Genomic DNA, 13,341 nt, shown 5'->3' with positions numbered 1-13,341 from the left:
TGTTTCCAGGTTACATGAATTTATTAGCTTGTTAACCACTAGTAGAAAAGGGGGCATCAGTCCCGGTTCTTGAACCGGGACTAAAGGATCGTTACTAATGCCTCCCCCCTTTAGTCCCGGTTCAAACTGGAACCGGGACTAAAGGTCGCGGCCACGTGGAGCTCCACCTTTAGTCCCGGTTGGTAACACCAACCGGGACTAAAGGAAATTTTATGAATTTTTTTTGAAATTTTTTTTATTTTCAAATTTCTGAATTATTTTAACCACCGGGACTAAAGGAAATTTTATGATTTTTTTTGAAATTTTTTTTATTTTCAAATTTCTGAATTATTTTAACCTCTAATCTCTAATCACCACCCCTCATCACTACTCAATTTATCCTCTAATCTCTAATCATCCCTCATCATTCCTAATCATCTAACTTCCCGAACTGTCACCCATCCTCCCACTCCCCCAGCCTGAGCACGCTTAACTTCCGGGTTCTATTCTCCCTCGTTTCCAAGTCTGCACTTGTTGTTTTCCTGATAATAGTAAGATGTCAATCCTATTAACCCTCAGGAATTTTGCGTGAGCATGAAGTGACACATTTCACTGTTTGAGTTTGAAACTATTGATTTAAAAAATAATAATTATTTAGTAACAATAATATTTCTTGAATAATTAGTTTGACCATTGTTTGACCACAGTTTGACCAGATTTGACCAAAATTCAAAATAACTGAAATAATTATTTAGTAACACTAATATTCTAGAATAATTAGTTTGACCATTGTTTGACCACAGTTTGATTTTTTTTTGATTTTTTCCACTCTAGATCTTAAAAGCCCCGTAACTTTTTTTCTGTTAAGTTTATGAGGATTTTGAAAATGTTTAACGGGAATTTTGCGTGAGCATGAAGTGACACATTTCACTGTTTGAGTATGAAACTATTGTTTTAAAAAATATATTATTTAGTAACACTAATATTTCTTGAATAATTAGTTTAACCATTGTTTGACCACAGTTTGACCAGATTTGACCAAAATTCAAAATAACTGAAATAATTATTTAGTAACACTAATATTCTAGAATAATTAGTTTGACCATTGTTTGACCACAGTTTGAAATTTTTTCGATTTTTTCCACTCTAGATCTTAAAAAGCCCCGTAACTTTTTTCTGTTAGGTTTTTGAGATTTTGAAAATGTTTAACGGGAATTTTGCGTGAGCATGAAGTGACACATTTCACTGTTTGAGTTTGAAACTATTGTTTTAAAAAACAATAAATATTTAGTAACACTAATATTTCTTAAATAATTAGTTTGACCATAGTTTGACCATAGTTTGACCACAATTTGACCAAAATTCAAAATAACTGAAATAATTATTTAGTAACACTAATATTCTAGAATAATTAGTTTGACCATTGTTTGACCACAGTTTGAAATTTTTTCGATTTTTTCCACTCTAGATCTTAAAAGCCCCGTAACTTTTTCATCCGAGTCAGTATGCAAAAGTTATGCCCATTTTACTAAATTCTAGAGAGATTTTGCAAATAAAGTCGAAATTCACATTTGCAAAGTTTCCCAACAACTAGACCACATATCACATGGGAAACTTATTCTTTTTTTTATTTTTTTGACATTTTCATCATTTTCTTTTATTTTTTTAAAACTGAAAAGGCGATCCACGGGGGGGGGGGGGGGGGGGGGGAGGGGGGTTGGAGTTTGAAAATGTGACCTTTAGTACCGGTTCGTGCCATGAACCGGTACTAATGCCTCAAACCCCATTAGTACCGGTTGGTGGCTCGAACCGGGACTAAAGGTCTAACCTTTAGTCCCGGTTGGTGCCACGAACCGGTACTAATGGGCATCGCACCCTTTAGTCCCGGTTCGTGGCACCAACCGGGACTAAAAGGTCCAGACGAACCGGGACAAATGGCCCACGTAGCCACTGGGCGCACGAACCGGGACTAATGCCCCCATTAGTCCCGGTTCTAGATTGAACTGGGACTAATGGGCTAACCCAGGGTGGACCAAAGCCCTCTTTTCTACCTTCGATGGTAATGAAAACAGTTGTGAAAGGCTTGAAGCTCTGTTTTGACTTCTAAGGCTGGTCATAGTGGGGAGTAACTTAGAGTAGTAACATGCATACGTTACTACTCTATGTTACTACCCTTATAGAGGGAAGTGTCATATGTGTAGTAACATACACATGTTCATTTATTGTCTTGCAGACTCATTTTGCATTGGAAAACGCTATGTGATGGTAACATATTAGGTTACTCTATTTGCCTCTCTTCTCATTAACTACTTGCCACATCAACAATTTTTGCTTATGTGGCATCTATGTTACTACCTATGTTACTCCCACTATGACCAGCCTAATGACGTGCTCTTGTAAGTAGTTCTACTTCAGTTCACATATAAGTATACCATGCTTGTAAGTAAGCCGAATGTTTCCCCAATGATACTTAGACTATATTGCGCATGCCTTGATATTCTAGATAGTTAAGTATTTGACCGTCATGATTGTACTGTTGTTATGTAGGTATGGCTAAGTTGCAGGACTGGCTTATCGGTGTAGGATTCTGTATTTTCTGCTCATGGAAACAACTGGCCGAACTCAAGGTGATCGCGTTTTAGGTCATGTTGTACTAGTATGCCACCTGATGGTGACTCAGTGAAAGAAATGCTGCTCGTGTATTGAAATGTCAATTGTTTACGTAAACTACTGTGCGAACTTAAGAGTACTCTGTCTAAACTATCGAATTCATTTTTCTTAAATTTGCTTTTAAGACCATTCCTGCAGTGACATAGTACAAAAAGGGCATTTCAAACAGTTATTCAAATTTGGACAGTGGGGAGAATTGGATAATTTCTGAGCCTCCCCTCCCCGGGGGCGAACCCTAGCGCGCTGCCTCCTTCCGGCGTTCCTCCCCTGCTGCCGGGCAAAGGTTGGCCGGCATGGGTTGCGGCGGGGCCCTGCCTCCTCTCGCACGGGCTCGAGGAAGGCGTGGGACTGCTCCTTGGGCGGGAGCGCGAGGTTGCCGTGGGGCCTAGCGGCACGGCGACGGGTCTTCAAGTGCCGATGCGTTTGTGCGGCGGCATGATGGCGTGCTGAAGCCTATGGCGAGGTGCGGCGGCTGCGGGAGCCTTGCCTTTTGGTGGCGGCGCACGGGTTGGCCTATGGCCGGATCTGTGGCCTGGGGGCCGGCGCGCGGCGCGTGAATGTGTGGAGGCCTAGTTGGGTCTCTATTGGGCGGTGCTCCTTGGACCCGCGCAGGTGGCGAAGGTGGTGGTGTGGACCGGGGGCGGCGAGTCGGTGCTGCCCCATGGGGTTGAGGGCTGCAGTTGGCCTGGGTTGTGGTCGGCTGGTTCTTTCGTCTGAGGTTTCAACGCGTGGTGGCGGTGCGGACCGGGGGCGGCGGGTCGGTGCTGCCCCATGGGGCCAAGGACTGCGGTTGGCCTGGGTTGCGGTCGGCTCATTCTTCCGCCAGAGGTTGCAGCGCGTGGTGGCGCTGCGAACCGGGGACAGCTTCGGGAGGCTTGCGGTGGCGGCATCCGGGGACACTGTTGGGTGGCGTGGTTGCGGGACGGCTTGTGCCGCAGTCGACGACCTCCTTCGTGCTCATGGGCGGGGGTGGCTGCAACGTGGTGGTGGTGGCGCTTGCCCGGCATTGTCGGGTTGCGGGGGCGCGGGTGCGTGGCTGTAGGTTGTTGTTGGTTGGTGCGTCGGCCTTCAGTGGTGGTGTAGTGGGATTGGAGCGAGTCGCAGAGAGCCAACAGAGTGCTTGGCGGCTGGAGGTACCGGCTACCACCGGGTGGCCGGAGGTGCCGACTGTCATCCCCCCCGGTCTAGATCTAGAGTTGTTGGTTCTGCCAGCGCGACCCCTTCCTCTTCGGGTAGCGGTTGTTGACAGTTGGTCGGTGGCACATGCTGGTCGCCAGGGCAGGGGTTGGATTTGGTACCCCTGTCGAAGGCTGGCTTTACTTCCGTGCTTGCTTTGGCTCTCTCTGTCAATGTCGTGGTGGAGGCTCGTGGCTTAGTTGGGGAGGCAACCACGAGTTTTGGCGTCGGTGTTGAGTTGGCAGAGGACGGCGTGGCAGCGGCCTAGGTGATGGGCTCCACAATGTGCTTTCTGGCAGGCTTCATGGCGGCGGTGGTGCCTTCACCTCTTAGCTCTGTGGGCGACCAGGGTGTAGGGACGGGAGGCTCCGGCATGCTTTGTTGATGCCCGGATCTAGTGTGGTTGGCCTAACTCTCACTATGGTGTTGATAGGGGGCACCTCCTGGTGGCAGTGGCGAGTTCCTGAGCGACAGATTCATGCTTGGCGCGACAATGACGGCGCATGTGGGTGTCATTCTTTTCTTGAAGGCATAGCCGTGGGTTTCGTTCATGTTCGAGGGCTTTGGGTGAAAATCCTTGTCTATTCTTAGGCTCGGCAGCAGCGACGTGTTGTGTCGTCATCCTCCTAGGGGCATTGCTGTGGAGTTGTGCCATCGTCTGTCGGTCCGAGGTAAGGTGTTAGGCTAGCTATAAGATTTTTGTTGTATCTTTTGATTCGCTTTGTAAGAAAGCCTTCTCTTCTTCACTTATCATTCGACCGTGTACTGTTCGGTGTTGTTGATTTTTGTTGTATCTTTTGATTCGCTTTGTAAGAGAGATCTCAAGGAATTTATATTTTATTTATGACGTAGGACTGTAGGAGTACGAGTTTTTCCAATGCGATTCATTCTGTGGACGAGCTCTCCGGTCATGCATAAGTCGTCTCCCTTCTCGAGGACTGGTACGATGGCTCTCTGGTTCCCTAGGTAAATACAAACACAGCCAATGCGGCACCAGTCACCGTTCCACTTCCCGGAGGAGCGGCGCCAAGCATGGACCGCCGCACGCTATAAAATCCCACCATCCCAGCGACACTTGCATCCTTCACTCCGCTCCTCTGCTCCAGAACGAACACTCCAGCAGCAACAAGGCGGCCGATCGAAGGAGCGAGGCGAGAAGATGATTCCCCTGTGGATCCTGGCGCTGGTCGCGGCCGCGTGCGCCTTCTTCTGCGGGCCGATGGTGATGATGCATGGGCCGGGAGCCGCCGGGCTGCTCATCAGCCGTGCGGCGTTCGAAGCCTTCCCCAAGCTCTACTACTACCTGCTCCGCACGTACGGACCCGCCGCGGCCGTGTTCGTGTTCCGTCACCTCCCCCAGTGCCTGATCTCGATCTTGGCTTTTATTTTTGGTATGTGATTTGAGTGCAGGTCGATGGTGTAGGACTGTGGGTCAAGTCTTGTACTCAATCAAATGCGTTGTTCTGATGTATGTGCCCCATTTTCTAACGAAATCGTTCTTTATTTACTGCTGTTTATTTACATGCTTTGGTTATCTTCTCCTTCTTACTGCATGAGCTTTGTATAAGAGTGTTAATGGCGTTAGGACGAACAGAAACCTTTTCTTGGGTGTTAAGACTTGCCATTTTGTTGAGTGGATCAGTTAGTGCCTCCAAAACTGGCTCCCCTACTCCATCTGTTCATTTCCATTCTTACGTAAGATTAAAACCAAAAAATAATATAAGATTCTACAAATACTTTTTGAGACAAACCAAACGTATGATTTCCAAATATCCAATCTGAATACAGAAAATGAAGTTTGTGGTTAAAGTTTTACATATTTGGCTCAAAGCATTGCAAAATGTTGCGTTTTTGTGATACAAGAAGAGTGGGGAGTGGGATCTTTAGGATCGACCATTCAATCGATATTAATAGAGAAACTAAACAAATTTTGATCGTAAGACCTCGAAACATGATCAATCAAGTTACCAACTTCATTGAGAAGTAATTAGCTGATAATCGTTTGTGAGTTGCTACTAGAGAAGCCTATCACAGATAATAGTACTCATGTTGCCCTAGGACATGGACTTCTTCTACTGCAATTTAGACTTTGGAGCATGCTGATGATGTTGAGTTACAATGTTTGCTTGCAAGTTCTTTTACACTTTAGAGATGATATTATATAGCATATTGTGTATGTTTTGAATAAGAACTGTTTTTGATAAATTTTGTGGGATTCCGATCAGTATTACATTGTAGAAATCTGAAATAATCTTGGAAATTTCTGAAACTTTTGCACTCTTTGGTGGGTCTGAAATTTTTAACAAGTCATTTTCTTTCTTCCATAGAACAACTTCATATAATACATAAATCTGATATCTAGCTAAATAACTTGATATAATACATAAATATGATTGTCTCATGCTTTCTCAAGTCTAAATTACACATCCATACCAATCATTAGTAGTCTCGAACTCTCGATACTAAACGTGTAGCATGGAGATTACCAGTTGTAACTCGTTGACGAAGCCATCACAACATGCCACGTCTGCGGTTCCTAGCTGTTGCTCCGAGCTAGTCGCAGCTCGCGGCCATGGTGACTGCTATAGTCGCGTTCGCCCTGGCCGTTGACGGTTGTGGTGTTGGGGTAGAACCATGGTGGTGAATGGTGCAGGCATTCGCGGGGCCGCTAGGGATGACGTGAGTTGGAGGAAAGGGGACCGTTGGGCTGAGGGGATAAGGATGGAACTGGGCGGCAGGCAGGGGCGGGTCCAGTACAATTCATGGGTATTCACTTGAATACCCATTATTTTGGCCAAAATATTATGTATATATTAGAGACTCTTCCATGTACTGTATGAAAGAAAAACGAGATTTACACTGAATAACAGAGGTTGTACCGCTTCCAGCCGAAGGATTAGCCAGCCCACCTCGTGCTTCTCTCCCTTTCACGCTCCAACATGGCCTAGTGGCCCAATTCTCTCTTCACCTGGGGCTGTTTGGTTAGTGCCCAGGGCTGCCCTGCCAACTGAGGGCTTGCCAATTTTTTGGTGGAGAATTCTGCCGCCTCTGCCATGCCAACGCATGGGCGTAAAAAGTGAAAGGGATGTGTACTAGCGACCAAAAATTTGGCAAGGTAAGAAGAGGCTGGCACCAATCCAAACGCCTTCCCAAGCTGATGGTCAACGCCAAAATATTGGCATGGTAGCTCTCGGCTACCATCCAAACATACCCTAGTACGCCAGTCCAAGCCCAATTCAAAATTATATAGTGGTCGTGGGCGCAATCACACGCAGCCCTGATCGATCGATCGATCAGATGAACTGCGCCGCCCACGCTCCCAGTTCTCATCGCGAAAAAAATCACGATCCACAGCCACACGGCGGCAGGGGCATCGCGCACGGTGGCGGGCTGACACGCGACGGTGACGCACATGCATCCGGGGTGGAGATTGAGTCGAGGCGTCGATCTCGTTCGTCAGTTGACACATCAATATTTCGAGATACGTTTTTTATTTTTTCTCAGATGTGCATTATGACCTCTTAGGTTAATTCTTAGATAGATACCCACAAAAAAAGGTTAATTCTTGGATGGTTGCCCAGATTCATTTTTATGGAGGCGCTACAGAGTCGTTTGTTGGGTAAATGTTCTTTTGTTTTGGATGTTTTGGAGAAGTTGGCATTAGTAGTACCGGATGTGAATTTATTTTGATGTATTGGCACTAGTACTACAAGTGACTGTACCCTCCATTAATTGTTGTTAGATGTTGCCACTTCATATGTTGAGTAATTAGTACTCCCTCGGTCCCAAAGTTCTTGTTTTAGATATGTCTAAATACGGATGTATTTAGTTACATTTTAGTGTTAGATACATCTGTATCTAGACAAATAGAAAACAAGAATTTTGGGACGGAGGAAGTACTTTCATACATTGAACAATTCCAACTTATGATCCTAGATCAAAAAAATTCGAGTTGAGATCAATTAGAGATGAATCTATGATGCTATTCCTATTTCCATGTTTTATCTTTTATATATTATATAATTCATATAAAATGGTGCTATAATCATTTATACATGCCAAAAACAAGAGGCTGTCCAAAAACTGTAAGCACTTAAGATTTTGAATACACACTCTTAAAATCCTGGGCCCACCCCTGGCGGCAGGTGAAAATGTGCGAAGTGGGGCCAACCTAAAAAAGGACGTGTGTGCGAGGTTGGCATGTGACATGTGAGACGTCGAATTAGATTAGATGGTGCGACACGTGTGAGACCGGCCAAAAGCTTCGGCCGGCCAGCCGGATCAAATCATTTCCCATTTTGTTTTTCGTGTAACACCTATGGAAGGGCGCTAGCGTTGGGTACACCGACTCTTACATGCACACTAACCTAATATTCTCATTTATTTTCCTCTCTAGTGTCTAAATAAGCGCCTCCCCACTGAAGATGCCATTATAGAGGCCGCCATGTCTCTCCGTAGGACAACTTCCATAAGACTGGTTCATAGGTGTAGCAATTTCGTTCTATCTACAAAACCGCACAGGTATATAGCTAGTTCTAGCATCCCTTGACGCCATCGTAGTTCCCGTGTTGGGCTTTCATCAACGAGGACACCACATGCACCTACCCCTTGCTTTGCTTGCAACCTCGCCAACGCTGCATCACCGCATGCAGGCGTCGATTGAGCCCCAGCACAACACCCCTCCCCATTTTTTGTTGTAGTCATGCCCCCATCCACCTTGCCATGCTACGCTATGGGGAAGGAAAAGGGGGAGGGGGAGAGCTATGGGAGGGGGGGGGGGGGAGAGAGAGAGAGAGAGAGAGAGGCCATAAACGTGCCTACGAGACATCCAGGAGGGTGTGATGGGTGTGGGGCCCATTGCCGTGTGGTGACATCCAGAGAGACCGACACGCAGCTCGGTTGATCGGCCATATAGAACATTTCACTTAAAAGTTCATTTTATTTCCTCTCTATGAAAGTATGGGCTGACATATCTGGCGAAAGCTCGTCATAAGACATGGCATTTGCGAAGGTTCGTCTGGCAGTTTTTGTGTATTTTGAAAACTTGGAAGGTTTTTTGTAAAAATGCCACGACATTTCTTTTATTTTGAGTGTAAAAAAGTCATCCAAACTGCACCGTAGGATCAAGATCATGTGACAGTTAGGATGTTCGCTGGCAGTTTCTCCCTCATGAACGTTTGCTAGTTACCATCTACTACCACTATAAAAAGAAGAGAGGGGCAGATCCAAACAATCATATCCATTCATCATTAAAATCTAATGGCCCTTAATCATTCTGTGTTTAACGCTATCAACCACGCAATAAGCCACAGTCTATCGATGCCCAGCAGTAAAAAAGAAAGGAAACCGCCCGCTTGCACGACCTCCTCCTTCTCCCGCACGACCTCCTCCTCCTCCCGCAGCCGCGCCATTCGCCTCCCGCAGCCGCGCCCTTCACCGCCTCCTCGCGCCGCCGGAGCCACGTGAAGCGGCCGCGGGTCGCCGGGAGACTCCCCAGCCGCACGACCTCCTCCTCCTCCCCAGCCGCGGCTCGCCGGGAGCCTCCCCTGCCACCGGAGCCGCCCCGCCGCAGCGTGGCCGCCGCCACTCCGCCTCCGCCACTCGCCCCCGCCGCGGGAGCCGCCATGGGACAGCCGGAGCCGCAGCGGGTGGGAGCCGCCCGCCGGAGCCGCCGTAGGTGGGAGCCTCCGCCGCGGGAGCCGCCGTGGGACAGCCGGAGCCGCCGCGGGTGTGACCCGTCGCCGCAGGAGCCGCCGCGGGCGTGAGCTGCCGCCCCGCCCATCCTCTCCCACCACTCACCCATCCTCGCCCTCCGCTCGCCGATCTTCTTCTCCGCCGCCCCGCCTTCCTCTGCTCCTCCTCTGCCGCCGACGATCTCATCCGAGCCAGTAAGTTTTCTTTACATTCAAGTGTGCATTGTTTGAACAACATGCTTGTGGTTCTGTTCTTTCCACACAACATAATCTGATACATACATGATCCTTCTGGTTATGATTATTTTAGTGCATACATACATGATCCTTCCACACAGCAGGAACAATTATTCTGGAACAATTGCCGTATGTGAATTATCATGATCCAACGCCAATGCCACACTCGGTGCTAAAAGGGTTACAGTTTATGAGGACATATTGAATTAGTGAGGATTTCAGAAATTTGTAGTCCAAGCAACTCATACATTTGAAGTTTTGTTGCTTACCTTCCCATCCCATTGTGTTGCTATGCTCCTGAAGTTGCCTAACTATAGGAAAAGGAGGCCAAAGTTTTGCTATACTGGGTTATCCACAATAGTATCGGCAGCGATGTTTTGTTTTGTCACAACTACTCAAATATATAATCTAAATATATAATTTGCACATTGTAGTTTGAGTTAAAAAATACCACATTGTAGTTTCAATTAAAAATTAAAAAAAAACCACGTGTTTTGTTGTTTCAAGAGATTGAGTCATGGGCTGTGATCAAGCATTATCTATTGACATGAAAGGTAGATCTATTTAGATCATGAAGGTTTGCGCACTGTGATACAAAAAGGCCGTATGCATCGACGAGGCGAAGGTGGGGCTTACTGGGATGGGTTGAGAGGAGGCAGTGGAGAGAGTAAATGGGAGAGGCGGATGGTGAATATAGGATGTTGATAGAATAGATGAATTTGTGCGTGCAGGTTATCTGTTCCAAGGTCTGCTCGGGGTATGCAGCCTTGTTGGAACTACTGGAGTTGGAATCTTCAAAGTTTGAGTTTAATCCTTTCTAATCAATGAATGTTATTGATGGAATTTTCCAACTCTGTTCTCGACTATATGGAACCTCTTGCTATTAAATTGAAGTACCAATCATGGCTCTTGGGTCTTCTGTACATGTATGTGTACATTACTTACTAATGGTATATGCACTAGACCTTTCTGTATAGGATGACCCATTTCTAGGCATAGGCATACAGAGGTTTCAATTTTGAAATTTGGCAGGCTTAATTAAAGAATTCAATTTCCTCCTATTTTTGTATGGACAATGTATGTGCCTCTTAGAAGATGACTTTCTATTCGTACAAAGTACTATTTTGTGTGTGTCATCTGTCATGCATAGCCAAGACAACCTAACTATCTGATCTTTGGGATGCTAATTTGTGCACACACAATAAAAACCAGCAGCAACGACAATGTTTCCTGTAAAGATCAATACCTGCTACATCTTCATTGTTTCCTTTGAGAATGAATTCTTGCTACAGCTACAGTGGATCCTGTGATGCATTGCGAGGCCTGCAACGGCTTCGAGTTTTAACATTTTTTAGTTTTAGTCCAGCAATGAAACGCATGTTTCTATCTAAAATTTTCTTCCTCTGTTGATCACCAGGTTCCTGAAGCATTGTATTTCCAGTTAAAGGATGTAGTGATGTTACAGAGGAGTGCGCGGCTGGCCGGCCTATGTGATGTTCCTGCCTGCGGCTGCCACCAGGCTGTGCATGCGGCTTGCTTTGTTCAGGTCCTCTCAATTTCAGGAGAGGAAGTGAACTCGATTAATACTGTCAATTTGGGAAGCAGTTTTTGTGATTCTGGTTCAGCATGGATAATGTTGTTTAGCACTGTAAACATTGTCATGGTTAATTTTAGTTACTAGATGGAACAGCAGTGCTACAAATTTTAGAACTAGGACGTCGTTATCCACAGTTCTATCGTACAGTCACAGTTCTAAGCTTAATCTTATTAGTTCTGTAGCATTGCAGATCAGGGTCTTTTTTCCTAGAAGATCAATACCTTTGGTCAGATTTAGCTTATTTGATAGTGAACAAAACATAAATGGTGTGAATATAACGAATAATTACGCGGTGTGACCTATCAAAACTATTAACGTGAATTTTTCAGTTCTCATTTTTACACTTATTATTCTTCCCTTGAGATCCACTGTTTTCTCTTCTAACAGTATAATACTAGCTGTGCACTTGCAGCCCCTTTCAGTTGAGCTGGGTCCTGGTATCCTCGGGAACATTTTTTTAGGGAATCCAGGTAAGCTCAGCATGATAAATTGATAATCAGTCCATTTCATTCATTTACTCTTTATCTGTGTCACTTGTCACAACCTCATTCCTGTTAAATTTGAAGCGCCCACTAAATACTATTGCTATTAGATCTAAAGACGATGCACTCTAGAAATTTAAGTGAAAAAAGTTGGGTAATGCATTTAGCATATTTTAACTGTGAACGAGGGACATTCCTGTTAATCTTTGGAAGGCCCTCTAAAATATCTCCTTTTATTGTTTGCTTCAACTGTTGGAGATGTTCTCGCAGGCGGAGATCTATATGATGTAAGTTCTTATGGTGTTGAATTTTCTTTTATGGATATTATTGTACAGAGGATAGCAGCTTTGGGCCTGTGTGCACATGCTAATGTTCGCTGACTCTATTGTAGACTGTCTTCGAGAACATTGCTGACTCTATTGTAGACTGTCTTCGAGAACAATTTGATGAACTAGTGTCGCCCTTCCACCTGGTTCTAAGGGGAAAGTAAATTACGTCGCTTCAGCTATTCAATACAGCCTATAGGTTAGTGGAAGCTATCACTTTATTCCAATTTCTAATTTATCTGCATGTGTTCTACCCATGCTTAACTTTATTTGAAACACTACTCTTGTCATGTATGCAGGATACAGTGCTAGAGTTAGAATTTCAGGGCCTGAAAATGCAATTTACTATGCTTCAGGTAAGAAAGTTATTTCATACAACTCTTTTTAGGAAAGTTGGTACTCCCTCTGTAACTTCTTATAAGATCTTTTAGAGTCCATGATGGTGTCAAAAAACGTTTTATTTTAAATTACAGAGGCAGTAGCTTATTGTGTTGAACTTATTGAACAACAGGCATGGCATGCGTGTACACCAAGACCTGTTGCATCAAAGCTTTTTGCGGATACACCTCTTCTTACAGGACAGCTTTGTGTACAACTTATATTTAGCTTCAATTTCCATAATAAAATGTGTTCTTTTGTTTTATCATCATGGTTTCTCTTCTTACGTAACCAAACATTCTCAGATATTAGTTTCTTATTGCCCTCCAAGTCCATTAAATCTCAGTCTTATCTATTTTGTGATGGTTTCAGCGTGTGCTTGATGCATCCCTTGGTTCTTGGAGGAACATGTGCTATTCCTGGTGCTTTTGGTTGTGGAAAAACTGTTATTAGTCACGCACTTTCCAAGGTGATCACTAATTCTCCATTCTTTACTGCCCTGATGTAATAGCTCCAGAGAATTGCTCCTTCCATATATTTCTGGGTGACATCTCTATACTGACTGTTGAGTTTAACAATCTCTGTAGTACTCCAGTTCTGAAGCTGTGGTTTATGTGAGATGTGGTGAAAGAACAAATGAGATGGCTTGGGTTCTCATGGACTTGCCCCAATTGACAATGACGTTCCCCAACAGACGTGAAGAGTTTGTCATGAAGAGAACAACATTGGTTTCTAACGCGTCTAACATGCCTGTCGCTGCTCGTGAAGCCTCCATTTATACAGGTAAAGGTGTAATGCCTTGA

The 13,341-nt window shown here is 45.1% G+C and overlaps 1 pseudogene; it reads left to right on the top strand.

Moving 5' to 3' along the window:
- The first annotated feature begins 10,657 nt into the window (after nt 1–10,657).
- On the top strand, nt 10,658–13,341 carry LOC123066282 (V-type proton ATPase catalytic subunit A-like; annotated as a pseudogene).

This window comes from Triticum aestivum, chromosome 3B, assembly GCF_018294505.1.
Source record: "Triticum aestivum cultivar Chinese Spring chromosome 3B, IWGSC CS RefSeq v2.1, whole genome shotgun sequence".
In the NCBI taxonomy this organism is placed as follows: Eukaryota; Viridiplantae; Streptophyta; class Magnoliopsida; order Poales; family Poaceae; genus Triticum; species Triticum aestivum.
Note: the sequence above shows the minus strand (reverse complement) of the source record. Positions and strands in the feature narration are given on the sequence as shown.